At 47.9% G+C, this 24,683-nt stretch overlaps 1 protein-coding gene across 4 annotated transcripts in view; it reads right to left on the bottom strand.

Moving 5' to 3' along the window:
• C3_1H11orf24 (chromosome 3_1 C11orf24 homolog) overlaps positions 1-24,683 on the bottom strand; it is a 257,203-nt gene that overhangs the window by 197,168 nt on the left and 35,352 nt on the right. For all 4 annotated transcript variants that reach the window (XM_078682856.1, XM_078682853.1, XM_078682855.1 and 1 more), the window contains exon 2: positions 9,107-9,198. The gene's annotated coding sequence lies outside the window, so the exon portion shown is untranslated. The remainder of the gene's footprint in view (positions 1-9,106; positions 9,199-24,683) is intronic.

The raw sequence follows: 24,683 nt of genomic DNA, 5'->3' as shown, positions 1-24,683 counted from the left end.
AAAATGTGGTTGTTCTGCTCTTTACGATAGTGACTTTGACTTAGTTTTAGCATTTTGTTTATCATGTAATCTCTACATAATGCTGTTTTTTTTAATCTCTTCACTTTTTTAGAATCCGTGAAATCCATATCAGGGGTGTGGAATTTAATAAAATATCTACTTGTCCATGGGGCAGGTTGCTTCATAAATCTACTTGTCCTGTAACAAAATTCACATGTCCCTTTGGTTCCATGCAGTGCAGCGACAAATTATGGCATTATATAAGAGCTCTGATATAGTCTCTCTTGATTATGCCAGGGCTCCTACCATAGTATTGTTTGAATACTTGCAGTCCCCTTATGTTGCCACGTTTCCGCAGATCTACATACTGGGGCTGAAGGTAGTGGTAAGCAAGAGTTCCAGGGTTAGAAAGTCATTTTGAGTCTGTGCAAACCCACTAACGTGCATGTTTTAAGGGTTTTCAACACCTCCTCTCTAATCTTTTCCCATACTGACAAATGTTGGAAATTTACTCCCGACAATGACATATGTAAACCTTATTCCAGAGTTGGGAAAAAGTGGTTGGAGGGAAAGTATACTTCAAACACTTAGATTTTCACATGAGCAAATCTACACTTGCATATTTGCTCATGCTAAAATGCAGTTCACAAATATTTTCTAGGAGTACTATTTCTTTATCTACTTCTCTAAATTTTTGGCAAATAACAAAAGCCATATAGCTGCACTTAATGCAAGGACATATACCATGGGTGCTCTTTTGAGACTTTCTTTAATAATTGGGCCCCTAATTTGGTCTGGTGTTGACCATGACCTTTTGCGTTTATTAAAAGTCTGTCTCTCTCTCTGTATTGGCTGGCTTCACTGTGATTGACAGCATTCTACTTTTTCAGATGGAGCATATCGGCACACAAAGTAATTTTGTTCAGTGAGAGTAACTACTGTGGCAGTGTGTGCTTTTTGAGACTAAAAATATTTTTTGCTTTTGCCAATGTTTGTTATAATGGTGAGGGCCGGGCAGCTCCCACACCAATAAAGGTTTACAAAAACCATGCAAAAACAAGTCACACATTGACAAAACTAAAAAGCTGCCCACCAATTTCAGACCTACTGGCTTTGCCAATGCTTGTTTATTTGCATTTCCCATAATCTTATTGGAACTGGTTACACTGATTCTCCATTATGAACCAGATGACCACACATCCACTACGTGCCGATACTTTTGCGGCTTTCTACATTGAAAATTCCTTTCTCTTGGAACATTCCATTGTATTGAATTTTGATTGTTCATGCCCCATGCTATCACCAGATCTTACGTGTGTGAAGAATACCTGTCCTAAAATTAAAGGAGAAACTAAGCAAGCCCTGAAGAAGTCCGATCACGGACGAAACGCGTTGGCTATTGATTCTGTTATGATTAACGAATAAAGAACTTTTTCCTTGAAAAAAATGATTCCGAAAAATTCTTGGGAGAACATTTTGATGTTTACCAGCACATATGGTTAATAATTGATGCTGATACATGAATATTGTAATTGAAATTTGAAGGGTGCGAGGTCAATTCTTTGTGCAGTATACTAGAGAGACAAGATTTGTCCCTCTACCATTGGGATCCAGGGGATTGTGTCCCAGACCACCAGCACCTTCTCTCTCATAAAATAATTAGGACTTTTGTTTTTAGTGCAGGCAGAGTAGCCTTAATCCCCTTTTCTGTTCTGTATATAAAACTAAAAAGCTGCCCACCAATTTCAGACCTACTGGCTTTGCCAATGCTTGTTTATTTGCATTTCCCATAATCTTATTGGAACTGGTTACACTGATTCTCCATTATGAATATTTTTGGGAAATACTAGCATGCATCAAAAACATGTTACTAAATGATGCTGCAAAGAAATGGTACCAGACATTGTACAGTAGTTTAGCAAAATGTTTTTTTCCTGCTTTCATTTTTTAAAATGAACATTTTATTTTGAAATCAAAGTATCATCAATCTTGCTTTCAAGCTTCTTCAAATATTTGCATCAAATCAGAGAGCATCCTGGGAAGATTATACATAGCCTAATATTGCTAAACCTTAAAAACATGTGTGCAAGTTTTTATACTGGAAGCACTGTCAGTAGTGCAGTTAGTGCTTACAAGATTTACTTTGAAAGCTCACCCTAATAATACAGGTTTTTAATTAATGAACCATAAATACAAGTTTGAACAGCATAAGCATATGAACAAAAAGATTAACTTACCTGCAGACTGTGCCCTTCCCTGATCCATAATATGGTACTGCAAACTGGCAGCTAAAGGGTTTGCGCTGCAGGGGTGGGCCTACTTGTCCAAAGGACAAAATACACTTGAACACTTGTTGCCCTTGACCCCAAACAATGTCCTGGGCGTCGGGCTATAGGAATTCCCCATCCCTGCATATGCATCCTATGATCATTACCCTCTAGATAAAAAATGGAATTTTGGTATTGTAAGTGTTGCAATTTTGGATTAAGATCCTCACGGAGTGCGTATCCACATTTTGTGGTTCTTCAATAGTAAAAAATAGGAACTTCTTTTAATGCTGTCATTTTCCCACAGATTCAGATCTCAAACAACACTGTATTTTCTTCTTCTTTTACAACACCGTGCAAATTGCTGATGATTTCTGCTTTGGTATGATCGTATTATTATCATTACGGTTGCTCTCTATTGGACATTTAACACCCCTGGTGACGAGTTCTTGAAGTAACAGTCGTATACACTGTGCTATGAAATGCAACCTTTGAGTGTTGTGTGGCCTATTCCTTTTTTGCACACTGCACTTGGGTCCATTATCACTTATCCTTTAATGCACTTGTTGTTCATAAAATGCGTCACTCTAACACCACTCTCGGAAGACAGTAGGTTAAATAATGTCTCTCTTCCGAGCTCTATTGCGTTTTTTCACTAAATATTTCTGGGTTACTTAGCTGTTTGTAGCGTTTTTTGTTCAAATTTCGCTCTGTGAAAATTCAGTTTTTTTAATGCTACATCGATTATTTTAATAATTGTTTGTATTTTTCCTTTTTTATTTTGTTTGTTCATGTTACTTTTCTTTGTGCTCTTTTGTCCCTAAGATCTGAATTTCCTTAACGGTTATGCAATTTGTTTCTATGAATGCTGTGGTTTACTTACAGCATTTACAAAGTAAATAGATTTTGGCCCTGATGAAGCGACATGTTGGCGTGAAACACATGTTGGTCTATGAAAAACTCTTAAATCAATAATAATAAAAAAAACGATTTTTAACTAAGTTTTGAATACTGAGTATTACTCGTTAAAACCTCAAAAAACAGTCTGAGTGTTATTGTCTATGCGGAGTTCTGAGTTTTGAGGCATGCTAACGTTCGGAGGGTGAAGCGCTAAAGGGGCATACTTGAGGCTCAGTTTGGGATCCAACAATAACTGGACAGATAATGCCAGTGGTAGAAGTGTAGCGATTGCTAGTTACAGAGGTCGAAAAAGACCTTACCGCTGCAGCACTACAACTCCCAGAAAGCTTTGGGAACAGACGAAAAGAACCGCGCCCTCTGGGCGGCGTCCATAAAGACCCTCCATTCCCTTTCTCTGGTGCTTGTCAATCCTTCCCGACATCATGGAGTTGGAGCAGAGCCGAGTTGTATTCCGAGGACGTCAGAGGAACCATTTGGTAAACGGCGTCAGTGACACCGTGAGCGGGCGCTTTCCTTCCCGCAGGAGGACGCCGCCAGAGACACCGTGAGCGGGCGCTTTCCTTCCCGCAGGAGGACGCCGCCAGAGACACCGTGAGCGGGCGCTTTCCTTCCCGCAGGAGGACGCCGCCAGAGACACCGTGAGCGGGCGCTTTCCTTCCCGCAGGAGGACGCCGCCAGAGACACCGTGAGCGGGCGCTTTCCTTCCCGCAGGAGGACGTCGCTGTGTCTTGAACATTTTTGTTTTCGTTTGGGTTCAGATTCAAGGTAGGGCCTTTAACATTGTGCACGGCCGTGCTATCTTTTACTTTTTGTGACATTGTTTTCACCGCAAGAGTCGGTAACTCTTGAGACAAAAGGAACTACCCACGTTGATGCTATAGAGCAGCCAGTAGTGACTTTAACTACTATAGGCGGTTCAACAAAGGGAATCAGGAGGAGGAGCTATTATTCCCCAGAGTTCTACGTATTTGCTTCTGACTATAATCCTGATCTCAAGCTGCCAGAGAGCAGGTTTAAAGTACGTATCTGCTAGCTTAAGTTGTTCTGGAAGTAAGCCCTTATTATACAGATTCTCATACAACTATTGTTCTTGTGATTCTAGAGAAGTGGCACGACCGGAAGACGTCCCATTCCTCAGACCAGACCTAGAAGGGTGTCTTCGCTGCTACCTCCCCGATCAACCTCCTTCCCCCTGCCCCGAGGGCTACCTGTCCCTGGTGTGTGAGTTCGCACAGGGAGGGTCAGTGGTATAGGGAAGATAAGCTTCAAGCTGTGGTCCCCGCTGGTTAGAGATTACAGGTTAGTGGCACGGTAATGGTATGTCTTGCTGGGTGCGTTATCTGCTGTTAACCTTGACAGAAGGCTCAAACTGGCACGACTGAAGCCTAGTAACTGACGTGCCCGGATCCCTCTCTGGAAACATTTGACACACAAGGTTCCTGTCTCCCTCAGAGGGAAAGTCAGTGACTAAAGAACTCCAACTCTTTTGTGTGAATGAGGGAATCTAAGCAAATTGTCTTCTGACAATATTGTGGCAACTATGTTCAAGAAGGCGCAACGGCAATCTAGGAAGAAGGGGTGGTCAATTTAAGAGGTGGGGCACTTATAAAGGGACACTTGCGACAACATAACTGTCATTTGCAATGAAGGAGTGAACGTGTGGCATGGTAGGAGAGCAGGAGGCTGAACCCAAATCTGTCCTGAGCTTTGACTGCACGCCCCCACCACCTGAGAAAAACGTGCAAGTACAAATCCTCAGATAAATATAAAATTGATTGATCAGTTTAGTCAGTGAAAGAGCCCAAATCATAAATATAGCGCCTCTCACCCCCGCACATATATTGCTCGATTAAGCTCTTGATGCAGGTCTGGTGTGACCATCTGGTAGGCAGCTCAGCATAGGGGAAATGGGGAAATGAATAACCACAGACCAGATGACAGGAGCACCCTAGAGACAGGAAGCAACAAGTATTTGAAATTCAATAAGTCTTGTATTTACAAAACTCTCCTAAATGCAAGACATATTGCATTGCAAATGCTTGTTTGTCAAAGTGTCCATGCAGCGCTTTCACTTTAATGTCGGCCACGCCCCTTTCCTTAGACGAGTCGCGGATGAAGATATTTTCCATGGCAGACATTCAAGTGAAAACGCGGCATGGGACGCTTTTACAAACAAAAAATCATTCGTTTGTCAAGTTGACAAATATTTTTTTCAGTAAAAATCGCCCCATGCCGAGCTTTCACTTTCATGTCAGCCACACCCATTTCTTTAGCTGCGGCACATGTAAAGAAAGGTGCCTGGCTGATATTAAAGTGAAAGCGCCGCACGGGGCGCTTTATAAAAAAAGAAAGCATTTCATAAATAAATTACTGTGGCTGCTCTATTCAAAGCGGGACCACGTGGAACAATAAATAAAGAAAGGCGCGTGGCCACTCTATTAAAAATGGACCGCGCTGGAAATATAAATAAAGAAAGGTGCGCAACAGTTGCAGGAAAGCATGTTGTGTCTGGAGTAGGACAAAATAATGAAAGAAAATAGTTCTCACAGACTAACTAAACATACTGAGTAACCACACAATTAAAAGGTCCAGTCCTTATGGAAGGTTACAAATGCAGACAAGGAGTTACTAAGGAGGGACGACCCAGCCTATTAATGAATCAGAAGTAACCATTTAGAAAAGACAGTAACAGGAGCCAATTGAAAAGATGGGCGGAGCTCCAAGTCCACACCCGAGTACAGCATGCCTCGCAGAGCATGCGCTACCCTGGCTCGACATAAAATGGCTGGTAAGGAAATATTCGATAAAAAATACTTCTCTTTCCTTTTCACAATACCTTCGGTTTCGTTTTTTTCTTCTAGCCTGTGGTGCATCACTGACTGTAACATAGACTTTTACCCTTTAGATTAACCATCTACTTGAGGTCCATTTAAGTTTAATTGATTCATGCAACACTTAAATGGTCTTTCTAAGAAAAAAGCCTAAGCCGTGTTACCCAATTCTACATTAACATCAGCGTGGAATTATTTTTATTATTATTATTTTTTTTTTCCGAGCAGACCTTGCCAAAAGTGGACAGAGTGCTGAAGAATGTAAAAACCATACCAATCTAACAATGCTTCAGAAAAAAGTTAAGTTGGATGCTTTTCAAACAAAAATGTTTTGATCCATTTCAGGAAGACTGAGCGTGGTATTTGAAAGTCCACAGGATAATGTTAGAGATCCATAGGATAGGAGATGTGTTGCCGCCAGCTCTTCAGCCTTATGGTGAGGGCTTTGTAAATTGGTAGCACAGCCCTCCATGTCTGTCCACCTGGCTCCGCTGTGATACAGGTGCAAGCTGAAGTCCTGTGACTGATTGGAACGAAGGGGAAGGGGGAGGGGGAGCAGCGAATGTGGGGTGGAGGAGCAAGGGGGGAAAAATACACGAGAATGAAAGAAAAAACAGTGGCACTCGTGAAACAGGTGCCACCTGATAGAAAGAGCTCATACCAGTAGTTCACTCTGGAGACCAGAGCCAGTCCACGGCAGGAGCAGCTGCGAGGAACAGGCATAGACAGCAGTGGCCCCTGCTCGGAGGCAGCCTGCTGCACAATCCTCCCTCTTGCTCACCTGGCTCCACAGCTATGCTGTGAGGCAGGCTAAGCTGGAGCCTGCTGACTGATTGAGAGGGGTAGGGAGAGCTGAGAAAGTGGGATGGAGGAGCTGGGAAATACACAACAATGATAGCGAAACCAGCGCAGCGTTGATAAAGTATGCTCACAAATATTAAAACATACACAACAATGTAAGTAAAACCAGCACAGGGCTCGTGAAATGGGCGCAGCACTGATAAAATAGGTATAAAATTATCAAAAAACAAGCAGGGTGGGGTAGGAGGGAAGTGTAGAACAGAACAGGCGCCCTCCAAACGCCTCTGATGATGAACAGAAAACAAATGCTGTGCGTGTTAGCTGGGAAGCGAAAAGTGTGCCAACACAAGTAAAAGGGTCCATCCTCCAGGGAGGTTACAAAAGCAGAAAAGGTGGTACTAAGGAGTGACGACTAAGCCTATTCACGAATCCAAAGCAACCATTTAGCCAATTGAAAAGATGGACGGAAAAGGGGCAGAGCTTCAAGTCCATATCTGAATACAGCATGTCTCCAAGAGACAGGGCACTTGCTGCCTAGGCAAGACCTAAAAACAGAAAATCTCGTTTTTGCCCAACACTATAATACTTTTAATTTTAGTGGCTGAGCAGACTAAAAGAAGAATCACCGTTTATGCTCAGAGTTTCTAATACCCACCCAACATTACTAGATTGGACAAAATCATGTTCATGCAAACCACTACCCCCTTCACAATTGCAATTTTGCTGCAATAACTAAAAAGAATACATGTTTCTCGCATTAGATTCTATCGTTTGGGGTGAGACCAGGCACCATAGGTACAAAATATTTCCACACTTAGACCAAGCTCCAGACAAAGTAGAGATGAGATACTTACACTTAGTATGGCGATGCAAAGGCATTTAGAAATGTGAAATCAGAATGAATGTATCCTCTTAAAAAATAAAGTTTTGACTACCCAAATTTACACAACCCACCAAACAATTTGATCAATATTCAAACTAAATATGCCACATTATTGCAGACTGATAGCCGTTTCAATTAAGAAGCTCATCCGCTGCAGCCTTTTCAATTAAGACTTATAGAACTGACTCCTAAGCCAGTTGCAAATCTCTAAAGACTGAATCTACTGGGGACTGGAAGTTGCTGGTACACGTCAATAGGAGGGTGATTGCTTTATTAATGTGTTAGTAGTTATATAGCAAGATGATCAGATAAAGGCAAACATCCCATTCTAACTGTACTTAGAATACTGATAGTACTGATAGTAGTAAACATAACTAATTCATCCAGAAAAGACAGATCCATGGCAGATTCGTCTGGAAGGAAAGGAAAGAGGGCCACTGTTAAAGTGAAAGTCCATTTCGGCAGCCAATATATCTTTAGGTGGAGAATAGCCCATCCTTTACCTACTTGATGAATGCCACAGGAGAGCGTTGCAGAGGTTCATGGCTCTGACAGCCCTGAGCCTCTCGTCAAATTCAATGTCATGCAAGGTGAGCAGTGGCGCCACCCCTAAGTGCCAGTGGGATTAAAGTGGCAATGAAGATTCTCTGCCGCTCAGTGATACTCTTATGCTGGTGGGAATGCAAAGCCAGACCTGTCTGCTGAGAACAGCAAGCAGTAATGAACGGCACTAGAAGTTCATCAACACACACGATTTAAACAGTGAGGGTAGCGGAGACACAAACAGGACACAGAGCTCCACTCCTGCATCATTGGTGCCTATGTGCACATTCGTGTATGGCAAGCCCTGACTAGAGCATGAACATCCACTCGAGAAGCAATGAGTCTGAAGCAGAGTGAGCATGTACAATACTTCACAGAGGTTGTATCAAACTACTCAACGGTCACTGCAGGGTTTCCCCAGCAAGGCAGAGATTACTGAGGTAAACATTGTTTACCATTAATCCTTTTCCCCGCAGGCAATTACAATGTGGTCGTTGTAACGACCGCGCTGTAATAACGCATACCATTACTCTGCAAGTCAGAACAATGACTTGCGGAGGGGTCAGAAAGTGTTGGATTTAAAATCCAATTCCTTCCCCACTGTTGCACATACTGGAGTTGGAACAGTAAATTATGCCATTCCAACATCCAGCGCCCCCCCGCCCACTCCGTAGAGCAAGTCGTTGATATGACTTGCGGAGTAATGGTATGCATTGTTACAAAATGGTCGTTGTAACAACCGCTTGGTAATTGCCTGCGGGGAAAAAGAATGCGTAATAAGGTGGCATATTCGATTACTGAACATCATCATGCCTAAAAGTCGATTCCAAGCACAGGAGACAAGTCATTGCGAAACTTACCTTAAGACGAAATTCTGATTCCTTACAGAGTGGTACTGGACTACCGCTGTAGTCTGTCAGGTCAGCTTCAATATGGCTTCTTCGTCCGCAACCTAGGGACGACATACGCATTAACTGGTTAACATAGATTTTAAAACATTCTTCTCCCTGCAGGTCACATTGGGTTTCAAGGAAGGGACTGGGAACGGTGACCACACATTTGTGAAATTAATAGGAATATAATTATTTACTTTAAATTGGCACATGGTGATTACAACAGCCAGGCCCTTTTGTAAGTCATTGTAGATAATATGCAGTACGTCTTTCTTTTCTCTGTTGATTCAGTCAAGCGGTATCTGTAGCATCCAAATAAAAGAAACCCAGAGATTTAACGGACTGCAGTCATTTGAAAAAGACGAAAGAAAACTAAACAATTGGTTTCATCAGACCATATAATCCACAAATAACCAACTAAGTAAACTTTAACTTGGGCCCTCTTTAAAAGTAATTGGCAACTTCAGATTCGATAAGGCAAAACCAGGAACTTCCGCCAACAGTTCGGGGCATGGTATATCCCAGGCACAGAATCAATCAATCAATCAATCAATCAATCAATCAATCAATCAAGAAATTTGTATAGCGCGCTACTCACCCGGAGGGTCTCAAGGCGCTTGGGGGAGAGGGGTCCGCTACTGCTCGAACAGCCAGGTCTTGAGTTGCTTCCTGAAGGAGAGGTGGTCTTGGGTAAGACGGAGGTGGATGAGGAGGGAGTTCCAAGTCTTGGCTGCCAGGTAGGAGAAGGATCTTCCTCCCATGGTGGCTCTTCGAATGCATGGAACGGCGGCGAGGGCGTGGCTGGTCGATCGTAGCTGGCGGGTGGGAGTGTAGAAGGTCAGGCGGTTGTTGAGGTACCTGGGGCCCAGGTCGTGGAGGGCCTTGTGTGCGTGGGTGAGGAGTCGGAACGTGATTCTCTTGCTGGAGGGGAGCCAGTGCAGGTCTCTCAGGTGTCCGGAGATGTGGCTGTGTCGGGGGATGTCCAGGATGAGTCGTGCGGAGGCGTTCTGGATGCGTTGGAGTCTTTTCTGCAGTTTGGCTGTGTTTCCGGTGTAAAGGGTGTTTCCGTAGTCCAGTCGGCTGGTGACGAGTGCCTTGGTGACTGTCTTCCTGGTTTCGGTGGGGATCCATCGGAAGATCTTTCAGGGCATGCGTAAGATGTTGAAACACGATGATGAGACGGCGTCGACTTGTCTGGTCATCGAGAGGGAGGAGTCCAGGATGAAGCCCAGGTTGCGTGCGTGGTCCGTTGGTTTGGGTGCACTGCCCAGGGCAGGGTGCCACCAGGAGTCGTCCCAGGCAGAGGGTGATGATCCAAGGATGAGGACTTCCGTCTTGTCCGAGTTCAGTTTCAGGCGGCTGTTCATCATCCACTCGGCTACGTCTTTCATTCCTGCGTGTAGGTTGGTTCTGGCGGTGGCTGGGTCGTTGGTGAGGGAGAGGATCAGCTGGGTGTCGTCGGCGTAGGAGATGATGTTGAGGTTGTGTTGGCGTGGGATGGCTGCGAGGGGGCTCATGTAGACGTTGAAGAGGGTGAGGCTGAGTGAAGATCCTTGTGGTACACCGCAGATGACTTCGGTGGCCTCGGATCTGAACGGGGGGAGGCGGACTCTCTGGGTTCTTCTGGCGAGGAACGAGAATTACAGCATCCTTACAAGTATTCTCATACATAGAGAAGAATAATTTAATTAATTTGTGGTCACACACATATATCCACAGGTTTCCCCACATTCCGTCCACTTCTACGAGCATATTCTGGCTGTTTTAGCAGGTACAAACTGTCCTACAAAAACACGAAGGTAAGGATTCACCCATTGTACTCGTAATACCAATTAAACAATAAACTCTTGATTTTGGACAAATAAATGACCTTTTATCCCTAATAACGGCATTGGTGATTTACATTATGGATGTTAACATTATTTAGCTTAATAATACATATTAAACAGCACATGAAGGTGAAGACATTTAAACAAGAACTAACCCAGATCTCTGCTGCCAAACCCACAGGAATCTGAAGTATGAATCCACTGCCACCAAGATGTAATTTTAAGGGGCCTCAGTGGGCCATATAAACACAAGCCAAAGTCAATCTCCCGAGCTAATTTTTCCAGAAGATTGAGTTATGTTAAACATGTACTTGTACTTGAGGGGCAGAGGTGGGAAGGATGTTAAACTCCTAATGACAAGTGTAGAGCAGGCCTCCTCTTTACCTTCCTACAGTCCAACAGCTTCACTGTAGGGAGAGAGGGACGCAACACGTATAACAGGCGACATAGTTGTATAAAAAAGGCTTCTTAATTGAAACAGGTGAACATCACAAACTTTGTCTGGCAAAGAGCCTTATTAGATATACATCAAATTGAACTATCCTATGTACCCACCCCTACGACCCCCCCCCATGCACACCCCACAGCTATCACATTTAACTGTATGGCATTTCAACTTTATATTTCCACAACAGCCTATGACTGCCGGCTTCAACCCCCTAAGCAACCAAACGTCCTAAATTGAAGCTTGAATTACCTGCTTGCCCTTCCTTTGCACAAGGTTCCCCAACTGCAAAACTTTCCATGCCCCAGCTAAGCGCCTCTTCCAAGTGACAACATACATAACATAACCCCTGCGCACCTGTCTCAACAACAGAGCCTGAATAAAAAAAAAACACCTCTAACAAAGACCCCCAAGAAGCCACTAGCCAAAGGGACGGGTGGGCGAGGAAAAATGCCTAAATCTCTCCCTGTCACCAGCCAGCACGTCACCTGAACCTAAAGTGGTAGCAGTGAGCCGCATTTAACCCCATATAATACTTGGTCTACACATGTAGCCCAAAACAAAGTGGCAGTTCTTGGAAGGCTGTCCCCTAAACTTCCTGTGGGAGAGAGGGGAGCAGCACATAACTGACCACTGTGTAAAACAAGCATTGGCATAGCCAATAGGTCTCGCTTTTGGGACCTTATGTGTTTAGCCAGAACTTTTGGCTATGTTGTAGAGCATTGTGGCTGATGTGCATTATGTTGAAAAGTTATAATAAAAAGTGATGAGCATTTTTGTTACCTTTATAAAAACGAAGACAACATTATATACAACTGAACAACCTGATTAAAAAAAGATTTTAACATAAAAAATGTCTTCTAGTTTTTTTTGTACTTATGTGGCACAGTGGTATTATGTGGAGTGTGTTTGTTGCATTGAATAGGATGTAATTATGTGACGTGTACTTATGTGGCACTGAGTGGTATTATGTGGAGTGTATGTTGTATTTAGTAGAGTGTGATTATGTGACGTGTAATTATATGGCGTGTAATTATGTGGTACTGAGTAGATTGTGGGTTGTATTTATGTTGCATTGAGTAGAGTGTAATGAGGAAAAAAGTAGTGGGAAACTACTGGTTAAGATAATTGTATATTTTTCGGTTGTCGTGTGCATATGAATCTGTCAATTAAGCCCCTGAATGGCTATAGGGGCGCTGCCAGGAGTGCTGTTTTTTTTTACCTTTGTAAGGTGGATTTTTAAAAATAATAAATAGAATTTAATCTGAACTGTTACACTGCTAGGTGTGTGTTGGTTAGAAGGCATGTTGGTACTGTTATTGGCAGCTCTGTGTAAGAGCAATGGGTGGGGAACGCTTATTTGTAAAATAATAAGTGCAGGGCCTCCTGAGGAGAGCCCTGCACTTATTATTTTACAAATTAGGCACTGGTGGTAATCCTCAGGTGAACACATTGACAATGTCTTTAAGGTAATCTTTGGACACCTTGGAGAGCCTGTCATAAAGAACGGATTTAAATCTAGAGAGAGTTTACAAACATAGTCAGCATACACAAAAGCTTTCTCAAAATACAGCATGAGAGAATTCTTCACACACACAGGCACACACACAAACACACGCACGCACGAACACACAGACACATACACACGCATGCACTCGCAAACAGACTTACATGCATGCACTCACACACACACTCACATGCATGCACTCACTCACACACACGCACGTACACACACACATGCACACACACGCACGCACAAACGCAAGCACGCACACCATCACCTTGGAAGTAGAACTAGCGGCAGGCTGAAATACTAAGTACATAATAAATAAAAAACAACAGGTAATCTTTATGACAGGGAATACGCTGCCACTGACCAAGGTAAACACAAGTTAGCTCAGGATCTGCAACACTGCACGTTCTTCTCTTCGCTTAAGTTTGGCTTGCAACTGCTTGGCACCAGCATAACATTTTTCAAAATACATAAAATATACACCGCAGCACTTTGTACATTTTCAAAATATATTTTTTAATAACAAATAGAATATAATCTGACCTGTTACACTGCTAGGTGTATGTTGGTGAATAGGCGTGTTGGTACTGTTATTGGCAGCTCTGTGTAGGAGCAATGGGCTATGTCTCGAATAATCTCCGTTTGGTACAAAACCTAAAATCCAATTAAAACAAGTAGCAGCTCATTGGCTGGACACAGGGTTGTAGCAAGGGGGCTGGGGGTTCCTAATTCAAGGGAAACATTCTCTTGTTTGGTAGGGAAAAAAGCTATAACTGGGGTGTAGTGATCTACTCAGAGCCCTGGCCCCGGTGTCACTGCGCCTGCTGCACTATTCACACATACACTCTCTAGATAGACAGCGGTTTCCACAGCTGAGTTAAAACACCTGGACTGGCCGGAAGCATCTTAAGGCGCGCGCACTGTGCACACTGTCTCTGGATCTGGTGAGTGTGCACGTGAAGGGTCGGATGGAGTACTTCACCTCTATGGTGCAGTGAACACACGAGCAGTGCACCTGTAGAGCAAAGACAACTCGAATACTAACATAAGGTGCCAGAGAACAGGGAACTCCATTAAGGGGCCCCACACCATTATGCGTTATGCCACTAGTGACAGGGAAAGCGGTTTTCACCATAAAAACACCACAATGAATATTTGCCACACAGGCATAAATCAGAGTCTGTTCAAACAGAGCGGATACCGTCAAACAGTGTGATAGGAGCAGTCACTATTTTTAATTCAAACAATTCCGACCAAGTTCCAAAGCCTGGCCGCAGCGTCTACCCAATGCAGGCGCAGGGTGATTCCCTCTGGCTCTATCGATTGCTCGCCTACCTGCACCACAGACACTGACCCCCTCCGAAACAACAGTGACGGATCAACAGAACATACAGACATCCACCGGGCAGCACAGCGGGTAAAGCTCCAGCGGTGTATAACCTGCAGCTTCGAATTAAACGGTGTTTCATCCATCGAGGCTCGCCCGCTGAGTGAAGTGGGATAATAATATTACTTAATTGTGAATGGCTGAGAGAGTGTTCATTTCCTGGTGGGCGGTACACCAGTGTCTGTGAATCTCACTCAGTGTCTATGACTCTGTCCCCAAATTAACACAATCAAACAAGTTGGAATCTGGCACAGGGGAGAAACGCACACAGTACTCAGGTGCCTGGCCTGTCGTCGTCTCTACTGAGGGGCAAAACCAGCTTCTAGCTTTCCTTTTCAAAAACAAACATGAACCGAATGAGCAACGGGCCAGTCTTTTATATAGCGCGGACTTTACCTGGGCTCCGACGTGCTGGTATCCGGGACGCTGTCTCCCCACTGCACTTAGCAATGCCTCTGCGGCCGCCGACGCTTGTTTTTTTTTGCGATACATCATAATAGCAACACAGACAAGAAAAGCTCTACTCTAAAGATTAACTGGTGGAAGGGTGTAGAGACAAAGACATAAAAGAAGGACTAGACAAAGGTAAACATGACGCAGTTAAAAATGACAACGGACCAGAGAGGGAGCATGTCTGCAAGGAGTTCTGCCTCCTGATTGGCTGTTTAAATAGAAACCTGTGGTGAGGAGCCGACGCGGGAATCGAAACTAGTGGTGCGCGCGCACACCAGAGGAGCGGGGCAAGGGAGCGCGAAGACGCCGAGACGAGGTAGGGGATGTGTGTGTAAGTGCCGGGGGTTCTCTGCTATGTGTGTGCATGCGGGCGTGTGTGTATGCGGGAGGGGAGGGGGTTCTGTATGTATGTATGTGTGTGTGTATGGGGGGGGCTGTATGTGTGTTGTGAAGAGCCTGCCGGAATCGGAGCGCGTGACCTGATCCTGGCAGGCTGCTGCTGCGTGCTTGCTGCTGCGTGCGCGTGACAGTCTGTTGTCCTCTCCGGCTCCCCTTGAGTCCTTGAAAGCCGGAATGATGACAATAGTCTCGCTCTGCGACTGCAGGCCTTTGGCCTGCAATCGCAGGGCGAGACCTAAAAAGACAGCTTTATTGAAACAGGGTCACATCACAGACTTTACCTGGCAAACCGCTTTACAAAACTAGAACCTAGCTATACATCAAATTGATATAACCAATGGTTCCACCCTAACAAGCCCACCCCACAGTCATCTCGTTTAACTGTAGTGCATTTCAACTGTATACTTGCCCCTACAACCTATGACTGCCTGTATAAACCCCTACGCAACCAACCGTCCTAAATTGAACCTTGAACTACCTACCTACCCTCACTGTGCACATGGTTCCCCAACTGGCAACGCCAGCTAAACTTATGACAAGTCCCCGCCACCCTGAACAAGTGAACTTGCTAACTTTATCTGCCGCTGCCCGGTACCTTTTTACCATGCACCTCATCTCCTAATGTTTAGTGTCCTTGACAAAACCTCCCTCAATTCCAACAAATATAAATCCATCCCGACAATGGACTCATACACCCCGGAAAAACTTCAGGGCTTCAAATTCAATATCCGAAGTACAAATCCGGCCGAATAAAACTTCCCTGCAAAAACTGGACATTTCCTGGTTTACCTTTCTGCGTGCCCTGTTAATCGTGGCGGGCTTGCTCACGCCCCTCCATACCCTCCTCGGGACAAACTCTGTCCATAAGCCAAAACAGCCAGCCCAATTCACCTTAACCTGTAACAGGCCCTAATTAGGAAAATGCCCTTCTCTCTTACTAGATAAGTGAATAATCATAAATCCGGGCACCTACCTCCCTCTATCATACTGTTCAAGCACTGTCGCAATTCCCTCCAACACATGCCCCCTTTCCAAGTAATGCAAACGCTTATTAAAACCTGAATTGGCAGCAAAGCCCCTCTGATGAGCTTTAAACTCCGCCCATTTGATGAAAGAGTGGCCCACCACCCAAATGGCCATGTCCTCAACAGCCACACCAGCGCTGAAACTGAAAAGAAACAAAACAGCAGCAAGGATTAAAAACATTCTGGCCCTCATCACTTTCCTCATCGCCCACTTCCCGCACGTAGTGCCTGTAAAAGTCAGATGATCATCGCCCCAAACGCATGATATCCTTGCTTGCCCAGCCTTGACTCCCTGCTTCTGTTGCCACACCAATGTGGAAAGAATGCGTGCCATATTCAGTAGAGGTCAAGCCCAAATGCTTAAGCACTTTACGCAACAAAGATAGCAGCTGAAATACCATAGCCTTTTTTCCAGACCTGTATACAAAAACCATGCTAGTGTCCACTCCACAACAAGTAGCCCATCACTCACCCTACCCAATCGGACATTGTCCTGGGCAGTGCTACGCTCCTCCCCAGCGCTCCATGGTCCGCTTTGGACCTTCTAAGCAAAATCTCCCAACTACCTTCCCGCCGTGAAATACCCTCCTGCAGTACTACTCCCCTGACCTCTGAGTCTCAGCAACTGAGACACCGAGAATGCACTAAAAACATCCAAAACATAATGGCTGAAACAAGCAATACTCTGCCATAGCGCTGCATACCTGCGACATCTGCCACATAACCAAATTCATGTTATCGGCCTCCAGGTCTGCCCCACACTCATCCATTCTCACGCCCAACCTGCATTGCTCAACAACAATCTCCCCCTAAATGTGACTTCTGCCAATTTTCGTGTAATGGTAACCTGGGACAAGCCCAACGTAAACTGAATCACATCCTTGGCCCGCAACCAACCCTCCTCCCTGCGCTGCACTCCTGATGCTAAGAACTCCAACCATGCGCGACTGTCTGTTCTCAGTGTCGACTCCGTGAGAGACCCAACCACCAGTTTTACCATTCTGTGTTGCCTACCGACCACAACTTCTCTGGCATGGACTTCGGGTCTCTGTCGGCATCTTTGGCCAACCCATGGAATCTCCCCCACTGTGAGCGAGACAAAGCATCTGCAATGTCATTGTCCACACCTGGCACATGCTGCGCCCTGAAAGAAATATCATCACACAAACCATCTTGCACAAAAACTCACAGCAACTTCAGAATCTGTGCGCCCCTGGCTTACAGTCTATTCACCACCTGTTTCACAGACATATACACTCTGAAGAGCACCCTCCAGTGTGACAACTCCTCTCCCCACAAAGTCACTGCTACCTCTAGAGGAAACAATTCCAGGAAGGCAATGCTCCTGCCCTCCTTTGTCCACTGCTCTGGCCATGACTCGGCCCACCATCTGCCCTGCCAATACAGACCGAAACCCAGACCACCTGCTGCATCAGAGAATATCTGTATGTCCCAGCTCAAGTCACCCTGTAACGCCAATGGAATTCCATTGAAAGACAGCAGGAAAACACACCACATTCGAAGGTCCACCTTAAACCCTGCTTACAACCCAATATGATGATGAGGTAGTGAGAAGCCAAAGAGCGCTCGCCCTAACCCTCTGCAAAACATTCTGCCCGTCCTGACCACCCTGCAAACAAACTTTATATGACCCAACGGCACCTGGACCTCCCTCGCTTTCACTTTGGCCCTCGCCAACATGCACGTTAACAAAGCTAGCATATTCTCCTTTTTCTCTAGGGGCAACCATCCTTCCATCTGATTAGAATGTATTTTATTGCCCAAAAAAGAAAACATAGATGGACCCACAGTTTTTTTCCAGTGCCGAAAGCACCCCTGGGTCACATATGAGCTACTTGAAACTTACCAGCAGAGCCTAGCAGTTCGCAAGCCGGGTGCCTCCATGAAAAACAAGCATTTACAATGCAATGGTCTCAGCATTATTAAAGGTAGAGCTATGGCATTGCTCATGACATTTTTTTTCTTTGTTTTTTAATCATAAATAAATGGCATTGTCATTTACATTGCCAATAGCTTAATCGTTAAATAAATTGCATTGTCATTTACAATGCCAATAGCTTAATAGCTCGCAAATGCACAGAGCCCCACACACACAGAGCCCCACACACAGAGCCCCACACACATGCACCCAGAGCCCCACACACATGCACCCAGAGCCCCACACACATGCACCCAGAGCCCCACACACACCCAGAGCCCCACACACACCCAGAGCCCCACACACATGCACCCAGAGCCCCACCCACACACAGAGCCCCACCCACACCCAGAGCCCCACACACACCCAGAGCCCCACACACACCCAGAGCCCCACACGCACCCAGAGCCCCACACGCACCCAGAGCCCCACACCCACGCACCCAGAGCCCCACCCACACACACCCAGAGCCCCACCCACACACACCCAGAGCCCCACCCACACACACCCAGAGCCCCACCCACACACACCCAGAGCCCCACACACACACACCCAGAGCCCCACACACACCCAGAGCCCCACACACACCCAGAGCCACACACACACACCCAGAGCCACACACACACACCCAGAGCCACACACACACACCCAGAGCCACACACACACACACCCAGAGCCACACACACACACCCAGAGCCACACACACACCCAGAGCCACACACACACCCAGAGCCACACACACACCCAGAGCCACACACACCCAGAGCCACACACACACACACACACACACCCAGAGCCACACACACACACCCAGAGCCACACACACACACCCAGAGCCACACACACACACCCAGAGCCACACACACACACCCAGAGCCACACACACACACCCAGAGCCACACACACACACACCCAGAGCCACACACACACACCCAGAGCCACACACACACCCCCAGAGCCACACACACACCCAGAGCCACACACACACACACCCAGGAGAGCAAGCACAGCAAGGGGGCAGGGAAGCAAGCACAGTGAGGGGGCAGGGGAACCAGGGGGCAGGGGAGCAAGCACAGCCAGGGGGCAGGGAAGCAAGCACAGCGTGGGGGCAGGGAAGCAAGCACAGCGAGGGGGCAGGGAAGCAAGCACAGCGAGGGGGCAGGGAAGCAAGTACAGCGAGGGGGCAGGGAAGCAAGCACAGCGAGGGTGCAGGGAAGCAAGCACAGTGTAAGAAATGGGACCCCCGGCCGGCCAAGGCTTGCGCCACAGCCAGTCAGAGACCGCCACTCCTATATAAAGTCGACCCCTGCTCGCCCTCTAGGTAACGCGGCGCGGGCAGCCAGGCCTATCTCGGAGGACATGTGTGAAGCATTTGCGCACGCACCCACCAACAGCAACATCCCAGGCCTCCCACAAAAGGAACTCCACACCAAGTATATATGAAAATAGTCTTTGTATTAGGACACACTTAAGGGTAAATACACAATTTACAAGGTGCCAGGGGCACGGGCAGGGTTTACACGGGAATATATACAGGACAGTTCCAGGGGACCACTGCCAGGAATATGCACATGATGGAAATGGCATTTAAGACACATAACAACTGGGAGCTTCCTAGAACTAGTACCAGAACACATCACAACCAGGAGCTAGCATTTAGAACACATGACAACCTGGAACACAATAGAACTAGCAGTAGAACTCACTCGAACCAGAAGTCATATACATGAGACCTAGGATACTTAGAAGGGAAGGAAGGACAAGCACATAACATAACAGGAGCACTTGTAGAGGTGCAACACAGAATAACTCTTCAGGAATCACAGGTACATTAGACAAGAACGTTCACCAGGCCAACTGGCCTTTCCGGGGCCAGGATGCCCAAAGTCTCAGTGTCAGAACGGGCTGTAGGCAGTTAACACAAGCCTACACGTTGCAGCTGCCCACGAAGTGCTGGGCAACCGAGGGTAACACGTTGGAGCCTCGCAGGCTCGGGACAAGGGTCAAAGGTGGAGCCCCTCGGGGCTTGGGAGCAAAAAGGGGGGAGGGTCCCTTTCGGGGGACCCGGCATCAGGGGAGGCCCCACAGGCCTCCGGAGCATAGGGGAAGTCCCTCTCGGGGGACTTGATTTGGCTGGGGCCTCACGGGCCAGGACGGAGCCTCTGGGGGCTCGAGAAAGAGAACTGCGGGCAGGCGGGGCCCCCTTCGGGGGGGCCGGCATCATGGGGGCAGGTGGAGTCCCTCTCGGGGGACTCTGTATCCCTTGGGGCCTCACGGCCCTCTCCGCGCCACCATACTCGCTCTGGAGGGGAGGGGCGGGCGCCGACAATGCGCCCCGACGCTCCTCCTCTCCTTCCATACACTCACCGGCTCTGGCGGTGCTTCTGCGGTGGCTTCCTCTTGGCCTCCGGGGCACTCCCTCGCTCTTGGGGGCCCCGGGAGGATGACGACGATCCTTCTGGGCACGGCAGGAGCGCGGAGTCGGCTCCCGTCGCTTCCTGATCCCTCGGCTCCTCCCCGATCACGTGGCAGAAGGCTCGGCCGGCTGGACCAATCCCAGCGCGGCCGGGTAAGAATGCCGGGGCTGCCTTTCTCTGGGGCTGGGGAGAGCGGGGGCCGCGGCGGTGATCTCGCTTTTGGGCGAAGGAGGAGTAGGCTCCCTCCATGAAGTAAATACGAAATAAAGCGAGGTAGGCACTCGCTGGAACTCAGGGAATTTCCTCAGCACAGGGCAATTGCCGGGTGGCACCGGCTCGTGAATAACGCGCTTTCTACAGGGGTGAGGCGCTCCCAAGCGCTAGGGGGGCAAGAGCCAGCGCTTCCAGGCGCTAGTTCGGAAATACAGCGCTCCCAGCGCTATAAGTGACGGTAGAGCGCTCCCAAGCACTAGAGGTCAGAGAACAGCAAAGTCCATAGGGAGTCCAGGACCTCAGGGGGAGCACAGCAGCTCCTATAAGGGGAAAGGCCATCAGAAGTCCAGGAGAAGGGCAGGGCCCAGGGAGGCAAGCCAACCCTGGGCCCAAGCAGCAACCGCTCCTGGCAGATTCAAGTGGGAACAAGAACCTTTGAGAAGAGGTCACAGCCTCTTTTTATACCATAAATTCCTTTGTCTAAAGGTGCTGGGTGGGGGAGAAACCAGTCGCAGCTGGTTTTGGGAGTATCTTGTTTCCCCCAACCACCCCTTTCATTCATCAGGCAGGACAGTCATCAGACGCACCCCAGGGGGGCGGAGCCAGCATTGTGGGGGAAAGCCCAGCCCCATACAGGATACAGGCACAGCTCCTCCCTCACATCAGCATGCTAATCTCTCCATTCATCCCCGGGGCAGACCCACACAGACAACTGGAGCCAGGCTCCCCAGCCAGCCTCAGCCAATCATACGCCAGGCACACCTTCCACAAATATGCCAACTTCTAAAAGGGGGACTTCTACACTAGACACACTCATGCCGCATATACCGTTGCGCAGCATTCAATCTCACGAGTTCATACATACCAGACTTGACCCTGCACACGCTACGCATCGGGGACTACCGAGGACACATACATTCCCCATGCATTCCTATGGAAGGGTAGGTCTCTCTCTCTTCACACGCACTCAGAGGGGGAATCACCATCCCCAGGTTACATATACCATAAAAACTTCAGGGGTGGACCTGCCAGACGGGCCAAGTCCAACACATGCCCCTCCCAGCCCAAACGCAGGGCAGACCAATCACTACCGTGATGGACTTCCCTGCTGCAGGGCGATAGGACGTGGACGCGGCCCGCACTGCCGGACCAAGAGACATACCCAGATTAAAAATAAAAAAAAGTTAAAACAAAAAAAATAAAGAAATAAATGAAGACATAGGCCCAACCAGGCTACTCCCCTGGTACTCCTTAGTTGTCACTGACTAGGACCAGGCCCCAAGCCATCCAGATACCACTGGTCCCTGCTAATCCGAAGTGGGGGGCGGTACCCCGGGCCCACAAGAGCCATTCTCCACTCCCTTTCTCAGTGTAGCCACGACTACCACTGTTCCTTCCACCTAGGGTCCGCACCCTCAGGTTTGCCAGAGGTCACGGGCAAGAATGCCCCACCCTACCTCTACTTCTGAGGTTCCGCGTTCTCCCAGGAGAAACACCCTCAGAACACATTTTCCTACCAGTCTTGGAACTTCCTCCCTCCACTGGTCTTCCACCTGGGAACTAAGCGTTCAGCTCTCCCCAAGGCAAGCCGCGGCTGAGCCAGCAGGTCTTCCTTGTCCGGGATACAACTTAACATAAATTCAGCCAGGGCGACACCTGACACCTAAAACACAACAAGATGAGCCGCGGCAGCGCCAGCAGGTCTCCGTGATCAACTCTCCCCTAAGGTAAGCCGCGGCCGAGCCAGCAGGTCTTCCTTGACCGGGATACAACTAAACATAAATTCAGCCAGGGCGACACCTGACGCCTAAAACACAACAAGATGAGCCGCGGCAGCGCCAGCAGGTCTCAGTGATCAACTCTCCCCTAAGGTAAGCCGCGGCCGAGCCAGCAGGTCTTCCTTGACCGGGATACAACTAAACATAAATTCAGCCAGGGCGACACCTGACGCCTAAAACACAACAAGATGAGCCGCGGCAGCGCCAGCAGGTCTCCGTGATCAACTCTCCCCTAAGGTAAGCCGCGGCCGAGCCAGCAGGTCTTCCTTGACCGGGATACAACTAAACATAAATTCAGCCAGGGCGACACCTGACGCCTAAAACACAACAAGATGAGCCGCGGCAGCGCCAGCAGGTCTCAGTGATCAACTCTCCCCTAAGGTAAGCCGCGGCCGAGCCAGCAGGTCTTCCTTGACCGGGATACAACTAAACATAAATTCAGCCAGGGCGACACCTGACGCCTAAAACACAACAAGATGAGCCGCGGCAGCGCCAGCAGGTCTCAGTGATCAACTCTCCCCTAAGGTAAGCCGCGGCCGAGCCAGCAGGTCTTCCTTGACCGGGATACAACTCAACATAAATTCAGCCAGGGCGACACCTGACACCTAAAACACAACCAGCGGGGTAAGGAACCTGATGCATCCAACACATTCAGCGGGGTAAGGAAGGACAGGATTATCGTTGATTCCGCAAGCTCCCCATCCCAGAGAACTTACACTCCATTACTCAGCACACCTCAACATTCATCCACACATCGTCCCCTAGACTGGTAAGACAGTTTTCTACCGCCCCCGATTCCTCAACCTGGCCCTTGTGGCACAGGTACCATTACTCTAGGGGAGGGACAAGGACCATACACATTGAATACAATTATGCTGCCACCACTGGATCCCACCCTTCTGGTGAATCCAGAAAACACATTGCACTAGGGGGTTGATCTACCCTCCCGGGCTAGGGTCACCTAACCAGAACACATTTTTCACAGAACGGACATTTAAGTAACCTCCTAAAAACAATAATCTCCTTTCTTTGCGACCAGTTACAATACAGAGTTTTTGTAGGGAGGCCAGTTATAGTTGTGGTACTGCGCAAACACAAGTCCGGATCCCACCGCTAGCCACCAGTGTAAGAAATGGGACCCCCGGCCGGCCAGGGCTTGCGCCACAGCCAGTCAGAGACCGCCACTCCTATATAAAGTCGACCCCTGCTCGCCCTCTAGGTAACGCGGCGCGGGCAGCCAGGCCTATCTCGGAGGACATGTGTGAAGCATTTGCGCACGCACCCACCAACAGCAACATCCCAGGCCTCCCACAAAAGGAACTCCACACCAAGTATATATGAAAATAGTCTTTGTATTAGGACACACTTAAGGGTAAATACACAATTTACAAGGTGCCAGGGGCACGGGCAGGGTTTACACGGGAATATATACAGGACAGGGCCAGGGGACCACTGCCAGGAATATGCACATGATGGAAATGGCATTTAAGACACATAACAACTGGGAGCTTCCTAGAACTAGTACCAGAACACATCACAACCAGGAGCTAGCATTTAGAACACATGACAACCTGGAACACAATAGAACTAGCAGTAGAACTCACTCGAACCAGAAGTCATATACATGAGACCTAGGATACTTAGAAGGGAAGGAAGGACAAGCACATAACATAACAGGAGCACTTGTAGAGGTGCAACACAGAATAACTCTTCAGGAATCACAGGTACATTAGACAAGAACGTTCACCAGGCCAACTGGCCTTTCCGGGGCCAGGATGCCCAAAGTCTCAGTGTCAGAACGGGCTGTAGGCAGTTAACACAAGCCTACACGTTGCAGCTGCCCACGAAGTGCTGGGCAACCGAGGGTAACACGTTGGAGCCTCGCAGGCTCGGGACAAGGGTCAAAGGTGGAGCCCCTCGGGGCTTGGGAGCAAAAAGGGGGGAGGGTCCCTTTCGGGGGACCCGGCATCAGGGGAGGCCCCACAGGCCTCCGGAGCATAGGGGAAGTCCCTCTCGGGGGACTTGATTTGGCTGGGGCCTCACGGGCCAGGACGGAGCCTCTGGGGGCTCGAGAAAGAGAACTGCGGGCAGGCGGGGCCCCCTTCGGGGGGGCCGGCATCATGGGGGCAGGTGGAGTCCCTCTCGG

The sequence above is a fragment of the Lissotriton helveticus genome, chromosome 3_1, assembly GCF_964261635.1.
Source record: "Lissotriton helveticus chromosome 3_1, aLisHel1.1, whole genome shotgun sequence".
NCBI lineage: Eukaryota > Metazoa > Chordata > Amphibia > Caudata > Salamandridae > Lissotriton > Lissotriton helveticus.
Note: the sequence above shows the minus strand (reverse complement) of the source record. Positions and strands in the feature narration are given on the sequence as shown.